Source organism: Carcharhinus amblyrhynchos, chromosome 29 (assembly GCF_965287045.1).
Source record: "Carcharhinus amblyrhynchos chromosome 29, sCarAmb.v2.hapA, whole genome shotgun sequence".
NCBI lineage: Eukaryota > Metazoa > Chordata > Chondrichthyes > Carcharhiniformes > Carcharhinidae > Carcharhinus > Carcharhinus amblyrhynchos.
Window position 1 is genome coordinate 4,145,181 of NC_137352.1, and position 17,848 is coordinate 4,163,028.

Sequence of the window (17,848 nt, forward strand, 5' to 3'; positions counted from 1 at the left end):
CAGCACTGTGGGGGTCCCGGGCTGGCCAGCAAAGAGGGAGGCTGTCAGTTCGGGGCCACTGGGCATGAGCAGATTCCCACTAGTTTCAACTTCCCTGGCAGGAATATGCCCCACCCCCTGAAATCTTGCTGGTGGCCTCTGCATTGCACAGAACGCGGGAGTTTCCCACTGAAAAAAACAGCTAGTTTTCCCACAAATTCAACACTAAAAATTTTTTGGAAGAACTGTGCCCGCAATATAAAACTTTCATTCATGCCCCCATGTCTGGAATGTAGTGTCTACCTGCCCTGGTTGGCTTCCAATGAAGACAAAGAAGGAACCTGCATTTATATAGCACCTTTCTCAACCTTAGAATGCCACGAGCACATTGGCTGGAATTTCCCAGTCGCTCACACCAGTGGGATCTTTTATTTATTTGGATGTGTTGTCCATCTCTAATTGCCCTTGAACTGTGCGATGTGCTCATTGCATGTTTTGTGTCCAGGTCAGGCAAGGTTGGCAGATTTCCTTCTCTCAGGGACATCAGGGACTTTTGCAGGAATCGATTCACCAATGGTTGGGACTAAGTTTTAATTCCACATTATCAATTCAATACAAATCTCACCAGCTGCCGTCATGGGATTTGAACCCAGGCCCCCAGAGGGTTAGCCTGGGCCTCTGGATGACTCACCCGGTAACATTGCAACTGTGCCACCACCTCCCCCACTTGAGTGAAAGGAAATAGTGGATTATACTGATAGACGTAGGTGAGGTAAGATGGGGGGAGGCTCAAGTGAAGCTTAAAAACCAGCATGAATTAGATGGACCAATTGGCCTGTTTCTGTGCTGTGTGTTCGAGGTACTAACCAGTCGGCACTGTGAGCTTATCTCTAAGTGTAGCTATTCTCCCTGATTTATTTTAAGTCCTTTTTTATGATACATACACGCTGAGATATTGCCCTAATCTTGCACTTGAATAAATCCTGATAACACGGCACATCAAAGCATGTGCTCTGATATGCACTGCCTGTCAAATCCCAAGCAAGCAAGCTGCAGCCTGCCAACAGTGCTGAATAGATTACTGCAAAGAGAAAAAGCCAAAAAATCCTTAAAGAGAAAGCAACATGTGTAATATTCCTCCATTTAAACATCTCTGCCTGAAATCCCTGGGACAGGGCTTCTGTTGATCTGTAAGCAAAACTGCTCAGAATTTCTCCATTGCCTTAGGAACGAAAGGCTTGCATTTTTATAGGGTCTTTCATGATCAGGATCTCACAAAACATGTCACAGCTAATGAAGTGTAGTCACAAAGTTAGAAATATAGCGGCCAATTTGTGCACAGCAAGCTCCCACAAACAGTGATGACAAACGAACGAATAATCTACTGGGTGGTGCGGGTTGAGGGTAAGTAATGGCCAGGACAATGATCCCACATGTAAGGCGCAGATATTCCATCCTACTTCACATGGCAAATGATGAAGGAGGAGGCTCGTGGGGACATATAGTGGCACAGTGGTTAGCATTGCTGCCTCGCAGTGTCAGGGACCCAGGTTCGATTCCTGGCTTGGGCCACTGTCTTGTGGAGTCTGCACATTCTCCCTGTGTCTGTTTGGGTTTCTCCGGGTGCTCCGGTTTCGTCCACAATCTGAAAAATGTGCTGGTTGGGGTGCATTGGCCATGCTAAATTCTCCTTCAGTGTGCCTGAGCAGGTGCCAGAGTGTGATGACTAGGGGATACCTTGTATTAAGTTGATCTTTCTCTGCACCCTAACAATGACTATAACACTACACTCTGCGCTCTCTCATTTCCTTCTCTATGAACGGTATGTTTTGTCTGTATAGCTCGCAAGAAACAATACTTTTCACTCTCTATTAACACATGTGACAATAATAAATCAAATCAAAATCAAACCAAAGAGTTTCAGTGACTTATTTGCAGTGTTAGTGTAAGCTTACTTGTGACAATAATAAACCTTAAACCTCGGGTAGAACATAAAGGCTAACACAAAGCCACTGGGCTGAATGGCCTGTTTCTGTGCAGTATATTCCATGTGACTGCGCGTAATTAGTGATTGAACCTGATTGTGTTCCTCTGACCCGCATGAAGCCAACTGCCTGAACCAAGCATGTGGTGCAGTCTGTAAAACAGCAACATGTGCAACGTATCCAGAGGCAAGTTGAAAGGGACCTGAGAATCTCAGAAGAAGGAACCTGTGCTCCACTGCCCAGGCTGGCGTGGAATCCCTCAGATCAGCTGACAGAAATATCATGCCATTAACGATTTGCAATCGAGGCGTGGGAACACAAATAATGTCTGAAAGGATATTCTCTCCAGAGGCCAGCAAGGGGTGGGAACGCAAAAAGAAATTCCAGTGTGAGGGTTCAGCCCCGATGCAATTGGATTTACAGATTGGTCTATAAGAGATCAAATTGATTCTGGGAGGAAATTGCTTCTAAGTAACCCGCTTTTAAGCTGTGATTTTGCATCCCTGGAATAATTATTGGAATGTAGGATATTTTTTCATTTGAAAGCCATTTCCAGTCCAGCATACCAAACTGTTTCCTGATGTGTCACTTATACATTGGGCCAGGTGATACAGGGTCATTATGTATAGGTTTCTTAATGAGCAGCGTTGATGTATTTAATAACTGCAAGAACAATTATAGGATACTAACTTCATTTGTTACCCATTAAATCACTCAAATGTGAACATTTTTTTATTTCTTTGGCGAGGATTGTTGTCATTTTTTTTAACGTTAAGGGAAATGAAGAGTCAGGAAGAGAATTAACATCCTCACTGTTTCTCCTTCCGCTCCCCTGAGGCTAATTTCAATTCGAGATTAAAATTTGGTGTTCCGAGTCAGGGTTGACAGCCTGTCAATGAGATGTTTAGCACTGAGCTCAATCTCAAGCTGTGGTTTACAGCCAGGAGCAAAGGTTTTGTCTACAATCTGCCCACTTGTAATGTGGCAGACAATTCAGTTGTTGGCCAAGGGCATTCCTGTGGTGTTCAGCACAGTGACTTGGTTTGGATACTCAAAGGCGGCTCACTCTCTACACCAGGTATAAGGGAAAAGCATACAGGGCAGGTACAGAGGGAATGAAGGGAAAATTTGTAAGGGGAAAATTGAATGGAGAAAGAATGGGCATGGGGGGCAGAGGGGAAAGAAGTTTTTTTTATTTGATTTATTTTTGTCACATGTATTAACATACAGCGAAAAGGATTGTGTTTTGCATGCTATCCAGACAAAGCATACCATTCATAGAGCAGGAAATGAGAGAGTGCAGAATGTAGAGTTACTATCATGGCTAGGGTGTAGAGAAAGATCAACTTAATGCAAGGTATGTCCATTCAAAAGTCTGACAGCAGCAGGGAAGAAGCTGTTCTTGAGTCAGTCAATACGTGATCTCAGATTTTTTTCCCCAACGGAAGAAGGTGGGGGAGAGGATGTAAGTCCTTAATTCTGCTGGCTGCTTTGAGAGGCAGCGGGAAGTGTAGACAGAGTCAATGGATGGGAGGCTGGTTTGCGTGATGGATTGGGCTACATTCATGACCTTTTGTAGTTCCTTACGGCCTTGGGCAGAGCAGGAGCCCATACCAAACTGTGATACAACCAGAAAGAGTGCTTTCTGTGGTGCATCTGTAAAAGTTGGTGAGAGTCATAGCTGACATGCCAAATTTCCTTAGACTTCAGAGAAAGTAGAGGGGTTGATGGACTTTCTTAACTATTGTGTCAGCATGGGGAGACCAGGACAGGTTGTTGGTGATCTGGGCACCTAAAAACTTGAAGCTCTTGACCCTTTCTATTTCATCCCCGTTGATGTTTTCAGGGGCATGTTCTCCTCTGCACTTGCTGAAGTCGATGACAATCTCCTTCATTTTGTTGACATTGAGGGAGAGATTATTGTTTTCACAGCAGTTCACCAGATTCTCTGTCTCTTTCCTGTACTCTGTCTTGTCATTGTTTGAGGTCCGACCCAGTACGATGGTGTCATCAGCAAACTTGAAAATCGAATTGGAGGGGAATTTGGCTACACAGTTATAGGTGTATAAGGAGTATAGTCAGGGGCTGAGAACACAGCCTTGTGGGGCACCAGTGTTGAGGATGATCGTGGAGGAGGTGTTGTTGCCGATCCTTATGATTGTTGTCTGTGCGTCAGGTAGTTCAGGATCCAGTTGCAGACAGAGGTGCCGAGGCCCAGGCCACAGAGTTTGGAGATGAGCTTCGTAGACTGAGCTATAGTCAGTAAAAAGAAGTCTGATGTAGGTGTCCTTGTTATCTAAGTGTTCAGGGTTGAGTGCAGGGCCAGGGAAATGGCGTCTGCTGTGGACCTGTTGCGTTGATAGGCAAACTGTAATGGATCCAGGCAGTCCAGGAGGCTGGAATTGGAGGGAACTGGAAGATGGACTTGGGAGAGGAGGGGATGGAGTGGGAAGGGATGGAGGAAAAGGTGATGTGGGAAACAGGGGGAGAGGAGTCAGGGCAAAGGAGGATGGGGAGCAGGGAGGATGGAGGGTTATTGGGAAAGGGAAGAGATTGAACAGGCTATGAGGGATGGTAGGAAGTGGAGGCGGTGAGGAGCAAAAGGAGGACGGGATTAGGGGCTTAGTGGGGCCTGGACGAGGAGGGGGTGGGAAGTGGAAGGGTGATGGAAGGAGGCAAGGAAGTTTAGAGGGTGGGGAATGAAGGGGAGGGTGGAAAGGGCAGACGGGAGAGGGACAATAGTTATCCGGAAAACAGCTATTGAATTTCCTTGGAGTCAACTATCAGGGAAGCAGGGAATGAAACAGTACAGGACAGGAGATGGAGGGAGAGATCAGAGTTAGAGAAAAGTGAGGTGAGAGTGACTGGCCCTTGACACCAGGGCAACACCTGACTGAATTCGGCATCAAGGAACCCTGGCAAAACTGGATATCCAGGAAAGAGTCGCCATTGGTTGGAGTGTTACCTGGCTTGAAGGGAGATGTTTGTGGTGGTTGGAGATCAATCCTCTCAGTCCCAGTGCATCAATGCCAGAGTTCCTGAGGGTTAGTGTCCTGGACCCAGCCACCTTCAGCTGCTTCATCAATAACCTTCCCTCCAACAGTAAGCTCACTGATGACTGTACAATGTTCGGCACTGTTCGTGATTCCTTAGATACTGAAGCAGTCCATGTCCAAATGTAGTAAAACCTGGACGATATCAAGACTTGGGCTGACAAGTGGTGAGTAACATTCACATCACACAAGTGCCAGTCAATGACCAACTCCAACAAGAGGGAATCTAACAATCTCCCTCGATAGTCAGTGGCCTTACCATCACTGAGTACCTCCTATCAATATCCGGGGTGGGGGGGGAGGTTCCCATTGACCAGAAACTGAACTGGACAGCCACAGAAACAGGGTGGCCACAATGGCAGGTCAGAGCTGGGAATTCTGTGGTTACTGACACCAGCTCCCCTCCACTATCTCACTTAAATATCCACTCCCTGTGTTGGAGCGCTGACAGTGATTGTTAATATTCTATTACTGTCTATTTGAACTATCTCTGGTACCACTTATTGTCCAAATACAGAACAGCTTCCAGCAGGAATCACTCAGGAATTTTCAGGAGCAGAAACCTTGGTTCAGTTATTCTTTGTCCCAAGCCTCCACACTGCTGCCCTCGATCGTTGGGTTTTATGGTAAAATTTCCGAATCCCCGGGGTAATCTGGAGTCTCCAGAATTAAAGATTAATCTCATGGACACTGATAGGAGTAGGAGTCATTTGATTTCAAAAATCTTTTGGCTCCATATTTTTTGTATGTTTCTGTCTCAAACAATGAGGAAACAAGAGTACAGGAAAGAGATAGAGAATCTGGTGAACTGGTGCAACAATAAAATTTAAAGTTTATCTAAAATTTAAAGTTTATTTATTATTCGCAAGTAAGGCTCACATTAACACTGCAATGATGTTACTGTGAAATTCCCCGAGTCGCCACAGTCCGGTACCTGTTTTGGTCAATGCACCTAACCAGTGCATCTTTGGACTAGGGGAGGAGGGGGCTGAGTGTAGGGTAACAAAATTTGTTGATAACACGAAGATGAGTGGAAAAGCGAATTGTGTGGAGGGTGTGGAAAGTCTGCAGAGGGATCTGGATAGGCTGAGCAAGTGGGCAAGGACCTGGCAGATGGAGTACAATGTTAGCAAATGTGAGGTTATCCACTTTGGTAGAAATAATAGTAGGAGGGATTATTATTTAAAGGGTGAAAAGCTGCAGCATGCTACAGTGCAGAGGGACCTGGGGGCCCTTGTGTATGAGTCACAAAAACCCAGTCTGCAGGTACAGCAGGTGATCAAGAAGGCGAATGGAATGCTGGCCTTTATAGCGAGGGGGATAGAATATAAAAGCAGAGAGGTCTTGCTGCAACTGTACAGGGCACTGGTGAGGCCGCAACTGGAGTACTGTGTGCAGTTTTGGTCCCCTTATTTGCGAAAGGATATATTGGCCTTGGAGGGAGTGCAGAGAAAGTTCACCAGGCTGATACCGGAGATGAGGGGGTTAGCCTGTGAGGAGAGATTGAATAGGCTGGGTCTGTACTCGTTAAGAGTTTAAAAGGCTGAGGGGGGATCCTATAGACACTTACAAGATAATGAAGGGGATAGATAGGGTAGAGGTAGAGAGATTCTTTCTGCTTAGAAAGGAAAACAGAACTAGAGGGCACAGCCTCAAAATAAGGGGGGTGAAGTTTAGAAAGGAGTTGGGGGGGAACTTCTTCTCTCAGAGGGTGGTGAACCTCTGGAATTCTCTGCCCATTGAAGTGGTGGAGGCTACCTCGCTGAATATATTTAAGGCATGGGTAGATAGGTTTCTGATCGATAAGGGAATTAAGGGTTATGGGGAGAAAGCAGGAAAGTGGAACTGATCTTATTGAATGGCGGGGCAGGCTCGAAGGGCTAGATGGCCTACTCCTGCTCCTATTTCTTATGTTCTTACATCTGGTCCCTCTGCAGTAAGAAGTCCCACAACATCAGGTTAAAATCCAACCAGTTTATTTGATAATAAACCCACAAGCTCTCGGAAATGCTTGTGGGATTACTGTCAAATAAACCTGTTGGGCTTTAACCCAGTGTTGTGGGACTTCCTACTGTGTTTACCCCAGTCCAACGCCGGCATCTCCACATCATGGCTACCCCTCCGCAGCGAACTGAGATTTGGCCAAATTCTCCATCCTCGCTTTCAGCAGCGGGTGGTGGGGGGGGTGGGGGGGTGGGGGCGGTGTTGGTGGGGGGGTTGGCTGAACAGCCAGAAAGTTCCGGCCAATGTTTCCACTTATGGGGAAGGGCCATGATCGTTAGAAAGTCACCAAGAAATGAAAAGGAATTCAGGAGAAACTCACTCACCCCAAGAGTGGTGAGAATGTGGAACTCGATGCCGCAGTGGGTAATGGAGGTGTACGTTGTCGATGTAATAAAAGGAAATCTAAATGAACGTGTGCGAGAGAGGAAGGGAAGGTTAAGCTGATGGTGTAAGAAGGACAATGGAAGGAGGTTTGAGTGAGGCATTAATAACACTATGAGTTGGTTGGGCTGACTGGCTTGTTTCTGTGCCATACATCCAATGTAATCTGATGTATGTATCATAAATCCACTGAGATTGTGGATTAAGAGTTGGAGAAGGAGGGGGGGCTGCATCGGAACATCATAAATCCATTTAAAGATATGCTTCTAACATTGTTACTAATATTGGCTTTCCCTCTCACTGCCTCAGTGCTGTACCCAATGCTTTAACAAATGGCAGATCACAGCTTTCTGCAAAATTAATCATAACTGTACACACTGGACTCGATTTAATGCAAAATAAAGTCATTCCCATAGCTTCTGCCATCAAGAAAGTGACTTACATAAAGCTTAAACCACAAAACAAAGTCATCTGTTTCAATTACAAAGGCAGGATTACTGAGTCTATTTCCAACTAATCTCACTCGATTTACCATGTTACAGCTCTTTGAGCAGGCAGGTTTTGAACTATTTAATTATAAAGCGATTCTCTGAAGTGAATTGTTTGTCAGTACTTTTCCCAGCAACACCCCCTGCAGTTGAGTGTCTGCATCAGGAGAACAGGATTCCTGCAGCATTGCAGCTGGTTTGTCCAGAACCTGGCCCTCAATCTGACTGTAGCAGCAACTGGCAAGGGCATGTATCACCCCTAACTGTGACATAAAGAATACAGACTCAATTCAACCACATTCACCTGCACACAGATATATAAACACGTACACACTCGCACACATTCACCTGCACACAGATATATAAACATGTACACACTCGCACACATTCACCTACACACAGATATATAAACATGTACACACGCTCATTTACCTGCACGCTGATATATAAACATGTACACACGCTCATTTACCTGCACGCTGATATATAAACATGTACACACGCTCATTTACCTGCACGCTGATATATAAACATGTACACACGCTCATTTACCTGCACGCTGATATATAAACATGTACACACGCTCATTTACCTGCACGCTGATATATAAACATGTACACACGCTCATTTACCTGCACACTGATATATAAACACGTACACACTTGCACACATTCACCTGCACACAGATATATAAACATGTACACACACATTCACCTGCACGCTGATGTATAAACATATACACACACACACATTCACCTGCACACAGATATATAAACATGTACACACACACATAAAGATGCACACACATGCACACATTCACGTAAGCAGAGTCACCTATAGGCATACTAACTCACAGTTCCATTTGCAGACACACAAACACACACACAACATACATATACACACACAGACACACAGAGACAACTCACACTCATGCAAAATACACACATACCCATGCACTCATATAAACACACAATCAACAGCGACATATACCAACACCCTGCCCGATCACTGGCCCCTAACACCCCCTCCCTCCCCTCCTGATTGCTGGCCTCGATACCCCCACCCAATGGCCAGACCTAACCTCCGAATGCCAGGCCCACCACCAGCCCCCAGCACCCAATGCAGAGTTCCTACCATTCCCTCTGCTCCTACCCTGCCCCGGTCTGGCCCCGCCCTGCCTGACCATGTCCCCCTCAGGCCATGCCCCCTTGGCACTGCCAGGCACCCCCCTCCCCCATTGACATCTCAGGAGATCTCAATGGCTTCTGGTCCCATCATGCCTGGTCCCTGTTGCCAGAGATACATGATCCCCGCAGGTGTGGACCTCCACAGGTGGGGTCAGAAATATTAGTGAGCCCAAATGAATGAATCCTAGGCTTGCTAAATAGATGCAAATAAGTTTATTTATTCATCAGAGGTCGGCTTACATTAACATTGCAATGAAGTTACTGTGAAAATCCTCTAGTCAGCACATTCCAACGCCTGTTCGGGTTACACTGAGGGAGAATGTAGCACCGCCAATACACCCTAATCAGCACGTCTTTGGACAGTGGGAGGAAACCGGAGCACCCAGGGGAAACCCACGCAGACACGGGGAGAATGTGCAGACTCCGCACAGACAGTGACCCAAGCTAGGGATCGAACTCTGAACCCTGCATTGTGAGGCAGCAGTGCTAACCACTGTGTCACCGTGCCACCTGAATCAGTCTCATGCTGATTGCGTAAAACAAAACAGGCCAGGGAAGATCCCAATCTGGGAGATGCTGCTGGTGATTCCCGTTTATGGCCCCTCGCTGATATTTCCAGTCTCGCTGTGGTACTCAAGCAGTGCAGCGGGCCAGGAAAACCGCTCCCGACTTTTCACCTTTCACTGTGTCCCGATACATGGAACAATAATAATTCCAATCAAATCAAAATTAATGGTAAAATGCCAGAAGGTATGTGTGTGTTCTTTCTACAATCCTCCCCCTACCTGAAAAATGCAAGTAGCTGTTTCTAACAAAGGAGACTCAGGCATGCACCATAAGGAATTTAGCTCAGCTCCATCAAGAGCTTGTCCACAGATAAAAGGACAAGAAATATTGGAAATTAAAATGTATGGAATTCCAAGTCTTCGGATCAACAGTCAGGTGGTCATGAGAGGCCCAGAAAGAGGGGCAGCATCTTACAGCCAGCTGTGCTCAGAATTTTAAGATGTTTCACTCGAAGTTTTTTGTTTAGAAGTCTGCCACTCTCCAATGGCTTTGCTCTTGCTAGGTTTGAGCTTGGATTGCTATGGCACATTATACATGGCACCATTGCTTGGCATTTAGGGTGGAGTTACGTGTAACCTGGCTGCTATGCACATGGTTCAACTTCTGTAAGACAAAAGACACATCCTGAGGACAATTAAAGGCTAACTGGGGACAGTGAGAGGCAATTTGCTTTTTCTTTCCCCCGATAACTGGCTGTGAAACCCTGGCAGCTTCCCCCAAATTCAGAAGAACCACTCGGAGATGACTGGCCTTCTTAACTTTTGCAATATTGAAATGTGAGGTCTAAACTGTGACAGACACATGTCAGTGACCGTGACTTTATATCGACAAACACACACAGCACACACACAGCACACAAACACAGACAGCACACACACAGCACACAAACACAGACAGCACACACACAGCACACAAACACAGACAGCACACAAACACACACAGCACACACACAGCACACAAACACAGACAGCACACACACAGCACACAAACACAGACAGCACACAAACACACACAGCACACACACAGCACACAAACACAGACAGCACACACACAGCACACAAACACAGACAGCACACACACAGCACACACAGACACAAACACACTCACACACATACACACACACAGATAGCACACAAACACACACATACACACTCAAACACATGCATTAAACACAAACCCACACACACAAATACACTCACACAAACACACTCACATACATAAACATACTCATACACACACACACTCACAAACAGAGACGCAGAAACAAACAAACACACACAAGCAAATCTTCAAATGCCAAACTGAAATGAATCAGAGGTTTGTCAACATGATCCCAGTTAATGACAATCTCATTATTGGTGATATAAAAACAATGAAGAAGATGTGGTTTAGATGTGTGTCAGCCATGGTTTAGCGAGTCGCACTCACACTTCTGCTCGAGGCCAGAGGACTGTGAGCTGAAGTCCCACTTTAGAGATTTGTGCCCAGAATATAAGCTGACAGTCCCAGTGCAGTCTGGGGGATTTTTGTTTATTTATACCTTCACTGAACACAATCATCGCTGGCAAGGTCAGCATTTATTGCCCATCCCAAACTGCCCTTGAGAAGGTGATGGTGAGTGGCCTCTTTGAACCGCTGCAGTCCATGTTGTGTAGGTACACCCACCATGCTGTTAGGAAGAGAGATTGTCCCAGTGACAGTGAAGGAACAGCAATATGTTTCCAGGACGGAATGGTATGAAAGGCTTGGTGCCGACAAAGTGCTGTATAGCGCTGCATTTTGGAGGTTCCATCTTTCAGGTGAGGAAGTGCCTGCCCTCCTCGGCTGGGTGTAAAAGATTCCATTAGATGATGTCAAAGAAAAGAAGGACAGTTCTCTCCTATTGGCCAATATTTAAGGAAGTGGCCCTGGAAATAGTAGATCCATGGTGGTTATTTTCCAAAATTCTGAGGGCCCTGGACTGGTTCCTGCAGATTGGAGAGAAGGTAACGTAAACCCAATATTCAAAAAGGGAGATAGAAAGAAAACAGGAAACTGAAGGCCATTGAGTCTAATGTTGATTCTGAGGAAGTTGCTGGAGTCTCTTATTAAGGATTTCATAACTCAGCATTTGGAAGGCAGTGGGATAATCAGATAAAGTCAGCGCAGATTTACAGAAGGGAAATCATGCTTGATGAATCTACTGGAATTCTTTGAGGGTGTAACTAGTACAGTTGATTGAGGAGAACCAGTGGATGTGGTTTATTTAGACTTTCAGAAGGTCTTCAACAAGGTCTCATATAACAGACTAATATGTAAAGTTCAAGCCATGGGATTGCAGGTAATGTCTTGAGATGGATAGAAAGCTGGTTAGCAGACAGGAAACAAAGAGCTGGCATAAATAGGTCTTTTTCTGATTGACAGTCAGTGATTAATGGGGTTCCACAGGGATCTGTGCTAGGACCCCAACTGATCACATTATATATTAATGATCTGGAAGCGGGAACTGAATGTATCATCCCCAGATTTGCAGATGATTGGGTGGGAGGGTGGAGTGTGAGGAGGATGCAGAGATACTTCAGTGTGATTTGGACAGGCTGAGTGTGTGGGCATCTCCATGCCAGATGCAGCATAATGTGGATAAGTGTGAGGTTATCCACTTCGGTGGCAAAAATAGGAAGACATTATTATTTGAATGGATATAAATTGAGGGAGGTGGATACTCAGTGAGAGTTTGGAATCCTTGTGCATCAGTCACTGAAAGTAAGCACACAGGTACAGCAGACAGTAAAAAAGGCAAATGGTATGTTGGCCTTCATAGCGAGAGGATTTGAGTTAAGGGACAAGGGTATTTTGCTGCAGATGTATAGGGTGTCAGTGAGGCCACATCTGGAGTGTTGTGTGCAGTTCTGGTGCCTTAGGAAGGGTGTCCTTGCTGCAGAGGGAGTACAGAGAAGGTTTACCAGGCTGATTCCTGGGATGGCAGGTCTGTCACATGAGAAAAGACTAAGTCGGTTAGGATTATATTCACTGGAGTTTAGAAGAGTGAGAGGGGATCTCATGGAAACTTATAAAATTCTAACAGGGTTTGGCAGGATAGATTCAGAAAGAATGTTCCCGACGGTGGGAGAGTCTAGAACTAGGGGTTCTAGAGGATAAGGGGTAAACCTTTTAGAACTGAGGTGAGGAGAAATGTCTTCACCCAGAGGGTGGGGAATGTGTGGAGTTCACTCCCACAGGAAGTAGTTGAGGCCAAAACGTTGTGTAATTTCAAGGAGAAATTAGTTATAGCTCCCGGGGCTAAATGGATCAAGGGGTATGGGGAGGAAGGGGGGATCAGGGTATTGAATTTGATGATCAGCCATGATCAGAATGAATGGTGGAGCAGGCTCGAAGGGCTGAATGGCCTCCTGCTGCTTCTAGTTTCTACGTCCCTACATTTTGAAACAACATCACAAAACAAAACAGATCATCTGGTCATTATGTTGTCTTTTATGGGAGCTTGCTGTGCATAAATTGGCTGTCACATTTCCTGCGCCACAACAGAGATGCCATTTTGATGGGCTTCCCTGGCAGAGTTTCTGGCCTCGCCTACTGAGGTCCATCAGCTGCTCCGTCAAATTTTCCTTTGCCCCTATATGGATTCCTGCCTGGGTGGAAGCAGAAAATCCTGGCCCTCTAACTGTAAATGTAGGTTTATTTCCTTCTAGATTCACAAAGGTATTCTCCAGAACGAAGAGTTAAAGTCACAAAGGCAGAGTTAAAAAGAATGTTCTTCACTGCAGTCGATGAGGATCTTCAAAATTATGGAGGATTCTGATGAAATCGTTTGTGGCTGTTTGTTTGTTCTGATCCAGGTCAAAATTAAAGAATCCCCATAAGAGGGAAGAGGGTGGTTAGAATGTTCGAATTCTCCAGTACAAAAGTGCTGCTGAAGCGAGCTCAATAAATTCTTTTAAAAGAGAATTAGCTAGCTGTTGGATACGAGGAATGTGAAAGTGTGATGGGGTGCGAGCAGGGGACTGGGATTAAACTCAGCAGCTCAGAGCGAAATAGGGTGGACTGATTTCTACACTGACATTTGAGAATGTGAGCTTACATCACTTCCAGATAAAAAGTACAACTGCTCTCCATTCTTAAAACAAACAACAGCGAAGGTTATATTATAGATAAGAAACCCAGTTTTGTCTGATTGATAGGTCTATTTAACAAAGAGACAGTACGGAATCCATATGATTTTGGACAGAACATCTTACAGTCTGTTTTGTACAGACTGGTAAATTATCTGGGTGATTGTGAGAATCATTGTTTAAAATTCAATTTCAAATATCTTCCAGACTTACAACACAACCCAGAGCTGTTCAAATATTTTTAGCTTGTTTTATTTCACTTTTTTAAAGTTTATTTATTAGTCACAAGTAGGCTTATATTAACACTGCAATGAAGTTACTGTGAAAATCTCCTGGTTGCCACACTCCGGCACCTGTTCAGGTACACTGAGGGAGAATTTATCATGGCCAATCCACCTAACCAGCACATCTTTGGATTGTGGGAGGAAACCCATGCAGACATGAGGAGAACGTGCAAACTTCGCACAGACAATGACTGAAGCCAGGAATCGAACCCAGGAGCCTGGTGCTGTGAGGCAGCAGCACTAACCATAGTGCTACCCGTGCCACCCCTACTCCCCTTCTGCTTGGGTTTAGCTATGGAGGGATAATGTCAAGTAGGACAAAGTTTAACACAGTGTAAGATTCTGTAGCCTGGATCATCAAGGATCATTCTTTTTGTGGGAGTGTTGCAAAATTATTTTACTTCCCATTTTATTAAACTGTCCTGTGCTCAGATCTGTGGCATCCCATCAGTCCCCATGGAAGTGCCTGTCAGTCGTGTCTCTAAGAGACTGGATTTCCTCTGGGTTTTCCTGATGTGCCGTCACAGTTGTGGCAGCAGGACAGGAATATCTCATGGGGAATGCATCCCAATACATTGCGATATTTAATGATTTGTTGACCCTAAGAGATTGGTGAGCTACCTTGTTGAGAACTGAGTGGTTTGTTGAGTCCTTCCAGAAACAAACACATTGCTGTGGGTCTGGAGTCACATATTGGCTAGAGTGGGTAAGGATGGCAGATTGCCTTCTCTGAAGGAAATTAGTCAACCAGAAGGGTTTTTAATGACAACATATTGGTTACGTGTTCTGTTTATTCCTGTTTATTTAATAAATGGAGTTTAAATCCTCCGGAAATCATGGTGAGATTTGAACCCATGTCTTTGGAGCTGTTGGTTCAGGCAGCTCAATTACTAATCCAGTTACTTAACCACTGTGTTGCTATCCCTATTCCTGGCACATTGATTATTGCATCAGTGCTGCTTCCTACTCTTGTCCTCAAGTAGAAAATGTCAACAATTTTGTTTCAAATTTGCAAGAGCAAATTTGTAAATAAGAAGATTCCCCAAAACAGCAATGAGGTGAATGACCAGCAGCTGCAGTTTGGTGGTTTCAGTTGAGGCAGGTGCTGGGGCTGTTTCCTGTCTCTCCTTGAATAGCACAAGGGTATCTTGAAGATCCATTAGATATTCACTGAGCAACCAATAGATACTTCAATATCCATTATTTAAATTAAAGTTAAAATTGTCTTTAAGAGATTTGCCATCTTTAAGGCATGTTAAGCAGCTTTAATGTAAGCACCTTCCAAGCATCTCCAGTTTAATGAGACAAACAAAGACAGTAATTCAATTATTTCTTTATTTCACACTTCTAGTACCAACTCAAACATAAACATTTGCAACTCATTAACTCTTTACTGAATTTTAACTCTGACTCAATATCAACTTTCAACTGAACTTTAACTCTTAAACTGAACATCAACTTTAACTATTTAACTGAAAATAGATACTACCGAGTTCAGGAAAACCTTGGCCAAGAGATATCCTCGACGTAGAATCTATCTTCTTGGTCTCTGAAGCATCCTTCAGGGTACAAGTCTTCTTGCAATGGTTTGTTTCTACAAGTTACCGCTGCTAAACAAAGGAGTCGCGTGTCTTTTTATTCACAATTCTCCACTTGCTTCCTGAAGATTCTCTGTCATCCAGCCAATGATGTAATCAGGAACTCATCACATGGCTCGAACATCCAATGAAATTACTTTTGAATGATGCCATGATGCTTAGTTCATTTTACATGGCCCATATATAGCAGCCACAGAAATCAGTATCACATTGTCTCAGTTAATGTAAACAATTTCCCTTATCTGGGCCAACGCTGGGAATTTTCAGATCACCCAAACCAAAGCCTCTTTATGATCTGCGTCTGGTTTTAATCCGTAAATTGACCAAAAATCCCAGCATGCTTCACTCTAGGTCAGAATAGCCATTTTAAAGCCGCTATTGACATTATTGTTGTTAAATTATTGTTGTAGCTGTTCTTTGTCCGTCCACAGGCAGAAGTCAGGAGTACGACAGAAGATGCCCAACTTGCCTGGATGTGTGTGGCTCCAAAAATTCTCAAGAAACCTCAATCCCATCCAGAACAAAGCAGCCCATTTAATCGGCACCCTTACCACCATCTCACACCTTCATCCTCTTCATCACCAAAGCTCATTGGCAGAAGTGTGTGCAACATACAAGATGCACTGCAGCAACTCACCAAACCACCTTGAACTTCACATTCCAAACCTCCACTACCCGGAAAAACAAGGGAAGCAGATGCTTCCAAGCCCACATCATCCTGACTTGGAACCATATCACGGTTCCTTCGCTGTCATTAGGTTAAAATACTGGAACTCCCTCCCTAACAGCACTGTAGGCGTCCCCTTCGCAGTTCAAGGAGGTGGATCACTATCACCTTCCAACCGGAAATTAGGGATGGGAATCTAATGCTGGCCGTGTCAGCAATGTCACACCCTCTGAAAGGATAAAAGATGGGCTCTCCTCATTATACCTATCTCTGGAAGGCAGGATTGGATCAGTACTGGATTAGCATGGACACTGGAGTGGCAAGGTAATACACTAAACTATCTATTACTCAAATGAAAGTTGAAATTGCTGGAGAGATGAGCCTGCCTCCTGCTGACAGCTCAGCAGTGATTGAACATCTGACATCTCATTTATTTAGTGTTTGGAGAGGTCAAACTGTTAGAAGGAATACACAATAAATGGGAATATACTAAGAAGGGTAGATGAAGGATAGATAAAGTGAGAGATCCTGATGTACAAGTACACAGGTCCCCAAAGGCAACAGTTCAAGTAGACAAGGTTGTAAAGAAGGCATATGGAATGCTGTCCTTCACTGGTAGAGGTATAGAATATAAAAGTAATGCTGGAATTGTATAAAACACTCGTGATGCTACAACTGGAGTATTGTCTGCAGTTCTGGTCACCACCTTACAGGAAGGAGATAACTGACCTGGAGAGAGTGCAGAGGAGGTTTCCAAGAATGTTGTCAGGGCTCGAATGGTGTAGTGATGAGGAGAGTTTGGATGGGTTGGGGTTATTTCTCTTGGAACAAAGAAGGCTGAGGGGTGACTTATTAGAGGTGTACAAAATTATGAGGGAAAGAGATAGAGTGGACAAGAAAGAATTGCTTCCCTTGGTGGAGAATCCTAGAACCAGGAGACATAGATTCAAGATAAATGGTCATAGGTCTAAAGGGGACATGAGGAGAAACATCTTCAGGCAGAAGGTGGAATTCATTGCCCGAGTTGGTGATGGAGGCAGAGACCCTAAACTCTTTTAAGAAGCACCTGGATCTGCAGCTTAAGTGTTGTAAGCTACAGGGCCACGGGCCGGGTACAGGAAGGTGGGGTTAGAAAGAGCAGCTGGTGCCTTCCGATTGGCGTGGGTAAGATGAGCCAAATGGCCTCTGTCTGTACCTTTTCTATGGTTCTGTGGTTCAATGTGGCTATTTGTAAGTTTGCAGTGCGTCACTCTGCATTGCTACATTGATAATCTCTGCTCTTGAATTGATTTTTAGTGACGTTGCCACAGTAGAATTCAAATGAATGGGAAGAAGGTTTCATTTTGCCCAATCCTGACTGCAGAATCATCAGGGGCTAAAAGTCAATGATTCCCCTCCATGAATCTCACACTTCATTAAGAGTCACTCTCACAGTGACTTGTTGCAAACATGGTTAATCACCATCTGTGAGTGAGTCAAGGACAGCTTTCTGGCCTGTATGTATACCTGTACAAACACAGACATATATAGACAGACACACAAACAG